Raw genomic sequence first — 14,586 nt, 5'->3', positions numbered from 1 at the left:
AGGGAAGGGCAGGCGCTGTAACGGGATACAGACAGGGGAGGCAGAGCGTCTGCAATGGGATACAGACAGGGGAGGGGCAGGCGTCTGCAACGGGATACAGACGGGGGAAGGAAGAGCGCCTTCAATAGAACACTGATGGGTGAGGGCAGAGAGTCTGCAGTGGGATACAGCGAGGGGAGGTATAGCGTCTGCAGTGGGATACAGACGGGGAGGCACAGTGTCTGCCGTGGGATACAGACGGGGAAGACAAAGCATCTGCAATGGGATCCAGACAGGGGAAGGGCAGAGCGTCTGCTGTGGGATACAGACAGGGGAGGGGAGAGCATCTACAATGCCATATTGACAGCTGAAGGCAGTGCGTCTGTAATGGGATACAGACGGGCAAGGGTAGGTCGTCTGCAATGGGATACAGACGGGGGCGGGCAGAGCGTCTGCAATGGTATACTGATGGGTGAGGGCAGAGGGTCTACTATTGGATCCAGACGGGGAGGCAGAGCATCCGCAATGGGATACAGACGGAGGAGAGCAGTGCTTCTGCAATGGGATACAGACAGTGGGAGTGCAGAACATCTGCAATGGGACACAGACTGGGGGAGGGAATAGCAGCAAGCAATGGCATAGAGACAGAGAATGGCTGTGAGCAAATCTTCAGCAGAAAAAAAACAGTACAATATATATGTGATGGAAATTTTCTGTTTTGTGGAAAAGACGAAACAGCAGAAATTTATTTAAATGCAAGGAGAATGCAGAACTCACTGTTACAGAGGGACTTGTATGTCTTAGTACATGAATCACATCAAATTAACCTGAAGATGTAGCAAGTGATTTGGAAGGTAATTGTCGTGATCCTGTTTCGTGCAAGGGGTGTTGGGTATGATCTTAGCGATGTTTTCTGCATTAGTACAGGGCATTGCTGAGATTACATCTGTTGCGTTATGTGTAGTTATAACAGCCTAAACTGAAAAAAAAAACAAAAATGCTTTCGAAACGTCTCAAAGATGTTTCTCTTTATGCATTCTTGGAATGAAGGCATTACGTTGTGAAGAATTAACTGTTCGGCCTGAGATTGAGGGATGTTTTATTGGCTATATAAGATCTTGAGAAGAATGTAGTTGGTGAATACCAGATGGATATGTTTCATTGTGTGGGAGAATAAAACTGGGGAAATAATTTAAGAATAAGTCAGTTTCAAAGGAAAGGTCATTTGACAGTAAAATTGAACTGTGAATTCTCTTCCTACATGCTAATAGTCAAGGTGAGCTTTTTCAGCAATTACTGTGTATGTTTAAGAATATTCATTTTAACACAGATATTGTGAAGACATGAAACACTTATTTTTACATTATGCAAGCACATAGTAACACATCTTCAAAACAAGTAGAACCATTTATTGTTAATGAATTGATACTGCAATAATGCACTGACCTGGAGTCGAGAATGTGAGGGAGTCATATAGTTCAGACAATGTTCAAGAAGAGCTCACTGAGTCCAGTGTGGGACTGATAACGTTACTGATTTAACTTACAGATGGAAAATGTAGCCTATCTGTGGAGAAACATTCTATTGCTCCATTTCTGTTTCCCAATCGCTCATCACAGCAATGTGTGGGAGTGAGAAAAGCCCAGTCGTCTTTCCCACTAATGGAGGATTCCTGATGAAGATTCATTGGAATATCCTCATTGCCTGAAGCAAAGCAATTCAGCCAAATTCAACAGTTTCATGAAGAAATCCCATTGTCAGAAGGCTGTGCAAGCAGAATAACAACAGAAGTAATGATCTGACTCGATAGTGAGGGGAACAGACAGGAGATTCTGTGGCTGCAAATGGGAATCCGGAATGGTGTGTCGCGTCCCACATGCCCAGGGTCCAGGATGTCTCAGAGCGGCTGCAGAACGTTCTCAATGGGTGTTGGGAGGGTGGGGGGGGCAGTGGGGGGAAGCAACCAGAAGTCACTGGGCACATTGGTACAAAGGACAGAATGACACATGTAGAAATAGGTTAGATTACTTACAGTGTGGAAACAGGCCTTTCGGCCCAACAAGTCCACACCGCCCCGCGGAAGCGCAACCCACCCATAGCCCTACATCTACCCCTTACTTAACACTACGGGCAATTTGGCATGGCCAATTCACTTGACTTGCACATCTTTGGACTGTGGGAGGAAACCGGAGCACCCGGAGGAAACCCACCCAGACACGGGGAGAATGTGCAAACTCCACACACTCAGTCGCCTGAGGCGGGAATTGAATCCGAGTCTCTGGCGCTGTGAGGCAGCAGTGTTAACCACTGTGCCACCGTGCCGCCCACCGGGGAGTTTCATTTTTGATTAGTGATGACATCCTGCAGAGAGATTGTAGAGAGCTAGGGAAAAGGATAAAAGACAGTGCTAATATCCAGTTTACTTCCAGTTCTCTGTGCTAGTGAGGGTAAGAATAGGATGATATGGCAGATAAAGCGGTGGCTAAAGAATTGGTGCAGGGGGCAGAGATTTCTGGATTACTGGGATCTTTTGTGGGGCAAGGTGACGTGTTCAGGAAGGACGTGTTGTACCTGAGCTGGAAGGGGACCAATATCCTGGAAGGCAGGTTTGCAACTGCTGCAAGGAAGGGTTTCAACTAGAATTGGCTGGGGTTGGGGAGTGGTGGGATCCTCAACAGCGGGGAGGCAATTGCGAGGCTGGAAGGAGATACAGTAATCAGAAACAGTAAAATGAAGAGACAGGTCAGGCTAGACAACGACGGGGAGCAAGGAATGTCTGTTGGATTAAATTGCAACTGTTTCAATACAAGGTGGCTGACAGGTAATGCCAATGACCTCAGGGCGTGGATCGGTGCGTGGGACTGGGATATTATCGCCATTACTGAAACTAGGCTAAGGCAGGGACAGCACCCGCAGCTTAATGTACCAGGGTACAGGTGCTTTATGTGGGACAGAGATGGTGGAAAGAGGGGACGGGGAGTTTCATTTTTGATTAAGGTGAGTAACACAACAGTAAACAGAGATAACATAACTGATGGATCATCCTGTGAGGATTTGTCTGGGGAGCTAATAAATAAGAAGGGAATGGTGATAGCATTTGGATTGTACCATAGGCCCCCAAATAATAAACGAGGAATTACGGGAACAAAAGTATGTAGAGAGACTGGGGAGACTTGCAGGGCCAATAGGATTGCATTAGTAGGAGATTTTAATTTTCTGAACATAGTCTGGGAATGACATAGAATTAAGAACTGGGATGGGGTGTATCTATTAAGTGGGTTCAGAATAGTTTCCTCAAGCAGGAAGTAGAGGGTGCAACTCGGGAAGGGACAAAACATGACCTACTCTAAGATCTAGGGCAGGACGGGTGACTGAGGTGACAGTGCGGGAGCACTCTGGGAACCGTGACCATAGTTCTATTAATTTTAAATAGTAATGGAGAAGGACAAAACTGGCCAAAATGTTCAAGTTCAAACTTGGGGCAAGGTGAATTTTGATGGAATGAGACAGGAGCTTGTAGGGGTTGGTTGGAGGAGTTTGTTTGCAGGCGAAGGGACCTCTTGCAAGTGGGAGGACTTTAAAAGTGAAATGTCTACAGTTCAAGGTCTATATGTTCCTGCGAGGGTAAAAGGCAAGGTTGGTAGGAAGAGGGAACCTCAGATGTCAGGAGATATTGAGGCTTTGACCAGCAAAAAGGAGGCGTGTCTCAGGTCCAGGCAGCTGGGATCGAGGGAATACCTGGAGGTATACGGGGGATACAGTAGTTTAGTGAAGATGGAAATCAGGAGGGCGAAAAGGGGGCACAAGATAGCTTTGGCTGAGAAGATTAGGGTGAATGCAAAGAGGTTCATTAAGTATATTAAAGTAAAAGGAATAACCAAATGAGAATATGACCCCTCAAGATCCAATGTGGACATGCATGTCTAGAACCATAGGAGATTGCGAGATTCTCAATGAATATTTCTCCTCTGTCTTTACCGTGGAGAAATACATGAAACTTGGGAGGTTAACAAAAGTCGTAGTGTTATCTTGGGGTGAGTCAACATCACAGGAGAAGATGTGTTGGATGCATTAGAATGTGTGAAGGTGGATAAATCTCCTGGTCCTAAACAGATGCATCCAAGAATACTGCAAGAGGTTAGAAAAGAAACTACGGGGACCCTGGTTGATATTTTTGCATCATCGTTAGCGACAGGTTAGGTTCCAGAATATTGGAGAGTAGCAAATGTGGTGCCATTGTTCAAAAAGGGAAGCAAAGAAAAATCTGGGATCGATAGACCTGGAAGTCTAATATCTGTGGTACGTAGGCTGCTTGATAAGAGTCTGAGGGATGAGATATGCATGCATTTGGAAAGATAAGGTTTGTTTAGAAATAATTTTTTTGAAAGATTCCTTACAGTATGGAAACAGGCCATCTGTCACAACAAGACCACACCGACCCTCCAAACAGTTACCCACCCAGTCCCATTCCCTTACCCTATATTTACCCCTGACGCATGCACATAACACTATGGGTAACTTAGCATGGCCAATTCACCTGACCTATAGATCTTTGGATTGTGGAAGGAAAATGGAGCACCCAGAGGAAACACACACAAACACAGTGAGAATGTGCAGTCTCCACACAGAGAGTCACCGGAAGCTGGAACCAAACCCGGATCCATGGCACTATGAGGCAGCAGTACTAGCCACTGAACTACCATGTCACCCTTGCTCTTTTTCAACACAGTTCAATGACACAGGTACAAAATCTATTCTGCCCTTCACCCATGATGCACGTTCCAATATCATATACCATGAATAATTTATTATCCACTGAAAGTGTCATATTATTATTATTTATTAGTTTTATATTATTAATTTTAATAATTATCATTAATAGTTGTTTTTAGACTGGAAAGATTGCATGGCTTTGTGAGTGGGAGATCATGCCTCTCAAATTTGTTTGAGTTCATTGATGAATTGACCAGGAATGTTGATGAGGGTAGGACGGTAGACTGTGTGTTTTTCAGGAAGGCCTTTGACACGGTTGCCATTGATAGGCTGGTCTGGAAGGTTAGAATCGCATGGAATCCAGAGGGAGCTGGCAAATTGGACACACAATTGGCTTGATGGTACTAAGCAGAGGTTAATAGTGGAAGCATGCTCTCGGACTGGAGGCCTGTGACACATGAAGTGCCTCAAGGGTCTCTGCTGGGCCCGTTGCTGTTTGTTATCTGTATCAATGATATTCTTGCGAATGTACAAGGCATGTACAAGGCATGTTCAAGGTTAGGAAACTTGAAGATGACACTAAGATAGGTTAAAAATCACACAACACCAGGTTATAGTCCAACAGGTTTAATTGGAAGCACACTAGATTTAGGAGCGACGCTCCTTCATCAGATGATTGACAATCACCTGATGAAGGAGCGTCGCTCCGAAAGCTGGTGTGCTTCCAATTAAACCTGTTGGACTATAACCTGGTGTTGTGTGATTTTTAACTTTGTACACCCCAGTCCAACATCGGCATCTCCGAATCATGACGAAAATAGGTGATATCGTGGGCAGTGAGAAAGTATATGAGAAATTGCAGCAGGACCTTGATCAAACTGGAGAAGTGGACTGAGAAATATTTTGGCAACGTTAGATCAAGGTAGGAGTTTCATGGTGATTGGTAGGACCTTAAGGAGGGTAGTTGAGCAGAGGGACCATGGAGTTTAGGTCCACTGTTCTCTGAAATTGGGGTCATAGTTAGACATGGGAGTGAAGAAGGCTTTTGCCACACTAGCAAGCATTGGTCAGGACATGGAGGAGAGCTGGTTGGGAAGTTATGTTGCAGTTATACAGGATGTTGGTGAGGCTGCACTTGTAGTGTTGTGTTCAGTTTAGTCACTTTGCGATCGGAAGGATGTTTATAATTTGGAATGTGTGCAGACGGAATTTCCAAAAATGTTGCCAGGACTCAACAGTATGAATTATAGGGAGAGGTTGGACAAGCGAGGACTTTTTTCTATAGAGCACAGGGAAAGGGTCTTATAGATGTTTACATGGATAGGGTGAATGGACGCAACCTTTTTTTTTCCTAGAGTTGGGGAATCAAGGAGGCGAGAGCATCAGTTTAAGGTGAGAGGGGAAAGAATAAAAGGGAAACGAATGGAAACTGTTTTACACAGAGAGTGGCACACAAGGAGTTGAATCATTTATATTAACGATATTTAAATGGCATTTGGGCAAGTACATGGACAGGAAAGGTCGAGAATGCTATGGGCCAAGTGCTAGGAAATGAGTTTTGTGTGGTTTGATATTTGGGTCAGCATGGACGAGTGTGGGCCAAAGGGCCTCTCTGCCTCTCTCCATGCTGTAGGACTTGACGACTGAACAAATAGAACAGCATTTGGGTGAAACTCTCATTTTTCCTTAGGTCATAAGTTCGAATCAGATTTGGACAATGTTCTTTCAAGTTAATTTTGCAGATATTTTGCTTTTCAGTTTGTTATCAACCATACGTATGTGTGTGCGCATGCGTGTGTGTGTGTGTCTGTCTGTCTATCTGTCTGTCTGTCTGTGCGTGTGTGTGTCTTTGTGTCTGTGTGTGTGTGTGTGTGTGTTTCTCTGTATTTTTCAAAGGGAAATATCACTGCACATATTTGCAATATCCTCTCGTCATTCCTCTTTCCATCATAGTTTGTTTTGGTCACAGATATGTTGTTTTAGTAAATTAAAGAAATCTGCCTGACTTGTTCCTAACACTGACCCTGACACACTCTGAAAACTATATCATTGGCCATATCACCAACATAGTTATAATTATTTTTTGTGGGCAATGGAGGAGTGGGGCTAGAAAAGGGAGAAGTGAGCCAAAACAACACAGGGAATTATCGACTCAATCAGCCAACGTCAGAGACGAGGAGTTCCTTGGAGGGGATTCTGAGGGATAGAATTTGCATTTATTTAGAAAGCCAAGGAATGATTAGGGATAGTCAATATGGATTTGTGTGATGGAAATCATGTCTAATTAATGTGATTGAGTATTATGAAGAGAGGACAAAGAAGGTTGAAGAATACACTGTGGTGTACAATTTTTACACAAACTTCAGCAAGGCATTTAATAAGGTTCCCCATCGTAGACAGATTACTAAAATTAGGTTATATGTAATCTAGGAAAAGCTAACCAATTGGATACAAAATTGGATTGAAGGTAATGGATTGTTTTCCAGACTAAAGACCTGTGGCCAGCGGTGTTCTGAAAGAATCAGTGCTGAGCTCACTGCTTTTTATCACGGATATAAACCACTTTGATGTGATTATCGGAGGCATGGTTAGGAAGTTTACAGATAACATCACCAACGCGGTGCAGTGGACAGTGAAGAAGATTATCTCAGAATATAACGGGATCCTTGAACATCAATGAGCCAAGGACTGGCAGATGGAGTTTAGTTTAGATATTTGTGAGGTTTTACATTTTGGTAAGTTAAAGCGGGGCAGTGCCCTGGGAAATGTTGCTTAACAAAGAGACCTACGGGTGAAGATTCATAGTTCCTTGTAAGTGGAGTTTAGGTCGGTAGAGTAGTGAGGAACATGGTTGACATGCTTGCCTTAATTGGTCAGAACATTGAGAATATGAGTTGGAGTAACGTGTTGCGCTTGTACAGGACGTAGGTGAGGCCAATTTAAGAATACTGCGTACATATCAGTTGACTCTTGTGAAGCTTAAAAGGGTGCAGAAAAGATTTACAAAGATTTTCTGGAACCTGAGCGTTTGAGCTCCAGGGAGATGATAAACAGGATGAGGCTTTGCCCCCTGGACTGTCAGAGACTGAGTGGTGATATGACAGAGGTTTAATAAAGTCCTGAGGGGCATGGATAGTCTGATTGGAAAAGATCTTTTTCCCAGTGTATGGGGGGCAGAACTAGATGGTATAGGGTGAAGGTGACAGGGCAAAGACCTAGAAGGGACCTGAGGGGAAACCTTTTCATACAGAGGCTGGTGGTTGTACTGTCAGAGAAAGTAGTGAAAGCGTGTACAATTACATGTTTACAATGTAACTGGATAGGTACATAAATGGGAATGGATCATGTGATGTGGGCCAAATGCTGGCAAGTGGGACGAGATCTGATTAAGATGCCTGATCGGCATGGACAAATTGGACAAAATGATCTTTTTCCACGCTGTATGATCCTCTTATTCTCACAGCGGGATGAGGAAGAATTCTAAAAGGGCCATTCGAATGGGAATTCTCTTCCCCAGAAGTTTGTGGTGCCTCTCTGATTACAAGTATTCATAGCTGAGTTAGTTAAAGATTTGACAGAGAAGTGAGTCACGGATAATGGGATACAGACAGGACGATGAGGCTGAGACCACAATCTGATGAGCCACAATCTTAATGTCTGGTGGAGAAGACTCAAATTCTCTAATGACCCACTCCTGCTCCTCAGTCCCATGTTTCTGTGTTCCATTCAACCCCTCTAACCTGCTAGACAGGAGCAGTTAGAGTCCACTTATTGTTATAGCATGGTGCACAGAAATAGAGGAAACAGTTCGGTCCCTCGAGACTGTCCCACTCGGTTTGGGAGATTTGGAAAATGTAATTGGAAGACCCAGGCTGGATATGGAACAGGTTGCTCATTTCTCTTTACAAAACCTCCCCTCTCTGTATCTTGTGCTTCATTTGTTGAACATGTTGTAGACCCAGATTCACTGTGAATACAGCCTCCAAATCTCACCCAGTGATGGCTCACAAAATCCACGGGTCTCCCTGATTGCAACATTCCATAAAAGACCTTCCAGGAAAATAACACACACTAACTTTCCAATAACAGAATGGGAGAGCATCAGAAACAGGGGCAGGTCATTCACATCCCAAGCCTGCCTTGCCCTTCACTAAGATCAAGGCTGACCTGCTCCAAGTCTCAAATCTTCTTAATGTCCAAGTCTTCTTGAGCACTTTCATAGAACACAGAACAAAGAACAGTATTGATTTGGAGATGTCGGTGTTCGACTGGGGTGTACAAAGTTAGAAATCACATAGCACCAGGTTATGTTCCAACAGGTTTAATTGGAAGCACACTAGCTTTTGGAGTATCGCTTCTTCATCAGGTGATAGTGGAGGGCTCGATCGTAACACAGAATTTATAGCAAAAATTTACAGTGTGATGTAACTGAAATTACACATGTAAAAATAGATTGTCTGTTAAGCCTTTCATCTTTTAGAAGACCACAATAGTTTCACTTCTTTTATGTGTAAATCACAAAACCTTTTTTTTAAAAAAAGTTGTATTCTCAGGTGAGCTGTGAACAATGGTGATAGCAAGATAAAATATTGAAGGTGTTGCCCCCCTGTGTTCTCTGACTATGCCATGATGTTTAGATTGATTCTAAGCTAAAAAGTGAGATAACGGAGTTTCACATGAATTCATGCAGATATTGAGCTCAAGGTTCTACATGAATGTATGCAGTTAGGACCTTCAGCTCTCGACGTTGTGTTGTTTGTCCTACCCTAACCTACATGCTTCAGTTCTCTTTGTTCCATGTGCCTATCCAAGAGTGTCTTAAGTTACCCTCACGTATTTGACTCTACTACCGCTGATGGTAGTGCATTCAACACACCCAACACTCTCTGTGTAAAGAATCTACATCTGATATCTCCCCTAAAACTTGCTCCAATTACCTTAAAATCATGCCACCTCGTGATAGACATTTCTGCCATGAGAAAATGTCTCTGGCTATTCACTCTCTATCTGCCTCTCATCATCTTGTACACCTCTATCAAGTCACCTCTCATCTATTTTTCCTCCAATGAGAAAAGCCCTCACTCCCTCACGGTTTCTTCGTAAGACTTCTAGTCCAGGCAGCATCCTGGTAAATCTCCTCTTTACACTCTCAAAAGCGTCATTATCCTTCCTATAATGAGGAGACCAGAACTGAACACAATATTCCCTGTCCGGTCTGAGCAGGGCTCTATCGAGCTGCAGCATAACCTCGCGGCTCTTAAACTCTACCCCCTGCAACTGAAAGCCAACATACCATACGCCTTCTTAACAACCCGATCAACTTGGGTGGCAGCTTTGAGGGATCTGTGGACACGGACGCCAGGAGCCCTCTGTTTCTCCACACTGCCAAGAATCTTGCCTTTAACCATGTATTCTGCATTCACATTCCAGCTTGCAAAGTGAATTACTTCAGTTTGAACTCCATGTGCCACTTCTCAGCCCAGCTCTGCATCCTGTCGATGTCCCATTGCATCCTACAATCGCCCTACACATTCGGTACCACTCCAACCACCTTTGTGTCATCGGCAAACTTACTAGCCAACTCTTCAACACCCACATCCAAGTCATTTTTGAAAATAACAGAGAACAGAGGTCACTGAACTGATCCGAGCGGGACACTACTGGTCCCTTTCAGTGATCTAGCTGCCCTAACTCTCTGTGTAAGAGAGTTCCTGACATTCACTACCCTCTGTTTGAAGAAAGCCTTCTCTGCTTCTGCACCATGAGCTATTGATATGAAGAAAAGAGGTAACGCAGGTGCTCAGGTAAGAGAGACTGACCCTGAACTCAAGGCAGTATTTGACTGAGGATGACATCAAGGAACCTGAACAAAATCACACTTACTGAGAATTAATTATGACCTCTACACTGCTTGGAGTCATTCACGGCACAAGGGAAGATGATTATCATTGGTGGGCATCAATCATCTCAGCCGTGGGGCACATCTGCAGGAGATCCTCAGCGCAGCTTCCTCAGCTCAGGCATGTCCAGTTTGTCATCACATAATCCCTACAGTGTGGAAGAAGGCTATTCAGCCCATTGAGTCCAAACTGAGCAGATTAGATTCCCTACAATGTGGAAACAGGCACTTCGACCCAACCAGTCCACACCGACCCTCCGAAGAGTAACCCACCCAAACACATTTCCGTCTGACTAATGCACCTAACATGATGTACAATTTAGTATGGCCAATTCACCCTGCGTGCACATCTTCGGACTGTGAGAAGAAACCGGAGCACCCGAAGGAAACTAATGCAGACAAGTGGGGAATGTACAAACTCCACACAGACAGTTGCCCAAGGCTCGAATCGAATCTGGGACTCTGGTGCTGTGAGGCAGCAGTGTTAGCTACTGATTCACCGGGCCAGCAGAAGAGGGGGCATTCACTGCAGTCTACAAAATTTTCAGGACAGGTTGTCCCTCTTCAGCTCTGAAAACAATCTGTGACCATGTATAGCAAGACTCGAACAACATTCAAGACCGTGTTGTTAAAGTCTGGGTAACATTATGTAACAGCACAGTACATTTCCACAGTAAAAGGACAATTTCATTCAGCACCTCAATCTGGTTTCACGAGAATGTGGGGAAGCCATTCATCCCATCAAAACTACCGGGCAAAAGAAGGATAGCCCTTTCAGTCCCTCCTGCCTGATGCACAGCAAGGTGCGAGTCTGTTCTCTCCCACATGTCACGTACATGGGATCAGAAAGAACCATTTCACACCCGGAGTCACTTACAAAGGAACAGGAAGAGGCTATTAAGCTTTTCAAGCCACTAACACAGGAACAAGAAAATGTCAGAGATGCTCCAAGATCGCAAACAAATGGAGCAGGGGCTGGACAGACAGACCTCTCCAAATTGATCCACATGGCTTAATTACTCATGTTACATATGTGTTACTTTAACATGGTTTTCTGGCAGTCGGAATGAAGCCAACATTTTTTAGCCATTCTCCAAGTTATCTTCCATCTCCAAGAAGGCAGTCCCATGGTCTCCGTGGAGGTCAGAAACAAGTGGAGAATAACTAACTGTTTCAGCATGATGGTATTTTGGCTGCTGACAGGATTGTGTACAAAATGACACTCAATGCAGTGTCACACCGTAACTGTGCTTTAAAGTGGTCAGAGTTCATTCAGAGCCTGCACCTCTCTGTCAATTGACGTGTGGGTTCTGCAGATGCATGTAAACTGTCGTGAATTAAACATTCAATGAAAAGTATGACATTGTCACCCCATTCAGCTCTTTGGGACATAATGAGTTGCTGTCCATACCCATCAAGCTTCAACTTCTTATTCTCTCACATCGCTACAGATTAAGCACATCATTACTGCACTCTCTCCTCATGGTAACATCATGCTCGTGTTTAGTCTGGTCAAACTGCTTTGCACTGTCTCGGTGACAAAGAGATCATTGATTATAAAGCAGACCAAACCTTTACACAAAGCACCAAATACTATCTCAACAAAACACGATCAGTGGGAAAGATATTCTAACTTTTGTAGTTCAATCATTTTGCCTGAAGAGCCACATATCATATACTTCCTGCTCCTGTATGAATTCTGTCAGTGACCTATGACCAAGAACATCCAGGTCCTTTTCAACAAAAGCACTCGCCAACCTCTCTACCATTTAATAAATATAAATGTACATTTGCTGTTCACATCTGAATAATTGTTATACCTTGTGAACAGCTATTGCCCAAACACTGATCCTGCTGCCACCCATCAATCCTTCAGTCCAGAGAAAAACGCTACTCTTCTCGTATCCCCGTTACTCAAATTTTAATCCATGCGGTATATATTCCACCCCTACATACCCATGGACTCTAACATTCCCCATTCACCTGTATTCAGACATGTCAAGCGTCTTCTAAAAATACAAATACTCCAATCCCATTGGTTCTCAACTTTCGATGTCACAATGGACAATCTCCACAAACAGGTTTATCAAAGATCATTCCCCTTTCCTGAATCTCGGCCGAATGTACCAAATCATATCATTATTCTCCAAGTGTCTAGTCGTCACGTTCCTTCTAAAAGGTTCCAATATTTTTTTTTCTCACAGCTGACGTCAAATTATTTAGTTTTCTGTTTTCCCCCTCCATCCTGTTTTAAATATTTAGGTTGACAATTGCTGCTGTCCAGTCTGCAGAATCCTTTCCAGAATCTAATTAGCTTTGAAGAATAATCAGTAATTCTTTCACTAGCTCTGTTCTGATCTCAATCACTCTGAGATGGAGCTCATCAGATGCAGCAACTTATGAAACTTCAATTCAATCAGATTTTCAATAACATATACTCTTCATTAATTCTGATTTCCTGAAGTTTCCAATTTTTACCAGTCCCTCTGTTCCCTAATATTTGTGGAAAGTAGTTTCTGTACCTTCCCATGCGGAGATGGAACTAATGCATTCCTCTCAGCAGGCAGATGGTTTCAGTCAACTCGTGAATACACTGGAGGACTGCACTTCAGAGACGGTGGATATATTACCCACTGCTGCCTGCAAAGTTCCAGTATCAATCCAGTTTAATTTATCGTGAGTGTCAGCGCAGTCCTGCTACTGGTGTGAGAACACAGGTTATACTGAAGGAGAGAATACAGCTCAGTGATCACCTCAATTTTGAGATAAGCTGGTTTTACACTTTACACCTGAATGGCTGCAGCTTAGACAAATCTTCCTGAAAATCCCAGAGAGGAAAATATAGTGCTTCGCTCCTCCCTGTTTGTACAGCTTCCCTTCTTTGTAGTCTCAGCTCCATTTGTTTATCATGGACCCAGACACACTGTAAATGCAGTATCCAGAATGGGCTTCCCAGACCACCGAGGCTCCATGAATGAACCTAGTAGCTGACATCACTATCCTGAGAACACCATCCACAGAGACTCCACTGACTTTCCAGATGACAGCAGCAAGTGAATTCCCCACACCTACAATGCATCCATTCATTACTGAAAATGCCTCGGTCTCCTCTGTTTCTCCAGGAGACCGTGAGGACTGCAGATACTGGAGATCAGAGCTGAAAAATGTGTTGCTGGAAAAGCACAGCCGGTCAGGCAGCATCCAAAGATCTGGAGAATCGACGTTTCAGGCATGAGCCCTGATTCAGGAATGAGGAGGAAGAGCGCCTCATCTTTCGCCTATGAACCGTCCAACCACAAGGGATGAATTCAGATGTCTCCAGCTTCCTCATTTCCCCTCCCCCCACCTTGTCTCAATGCCAATCTTCGTACCCAGCACCACCTTCCTGACCTGCAATTTTCTTCCTGACCTCTCTGCCCCGACTCCCACTCCAGCCTATCACCCTCACTTTAACCTCTTTCCACCTCTCGCATTTCCAACGCCCCTCCCCCAAGTCCCTCCTCCCTACCTTTTATCTTAGCCTGCTTGGCACACTTTCCTCATTCCTGAAGAAGGGCATGCCAGAAACGTCGAATCTCCTGATCTTTGGATGCTGCCTGACCTGCTGTGCTTTTCCAGCAATACATTTTTTAGCTCCTCAGTTTCTTTTCCTGGCTGAGAAAGCTCTTACATCTCCACACAGTCGCACAGTAACAGTTCCTGTCTCCAAATAAACAGTTGACAATGGAACATTACGTTTATCTATATCTCAGCGACTATAATTATTGCTGATGGAGTTCATCACCACACTCAGAGACAAGAGATAGAGGGAAAATAACTCACGGTAAGCAGGGAGATCCCATAATAAATATGATATTCAGGAATATGTAAAAGGGGAAGTGGGAGAATAACTTCCCATTCTGTTTTCCTTCCAGTCCATCATCAGCAATCCTTTTGCTTGCTTTTCCTTTCTCTCTCTCTCTCTCCATCTCTCTCTCTTTCTCTCTCTCTCACTT

This window comes from Chiloscyllium punctatum, chromosome 24 (genome assembly GCF_047496795.1).
Source record: "Chiloscyllium punctatum isolate Juve2018m chromosome 24, sChiPun1.3, whole genome shotgun sequence".
Lineage (NCBI taxonomy): Eukaryota > Metazoa > Chordata > Chondrichthyes > Orectolobiformes > Hemiscylliidae > Chiloscyllium > Chiloscyllium punctatum.
This window is presented reverse-complemented; position numbering follows the sequence as displayed.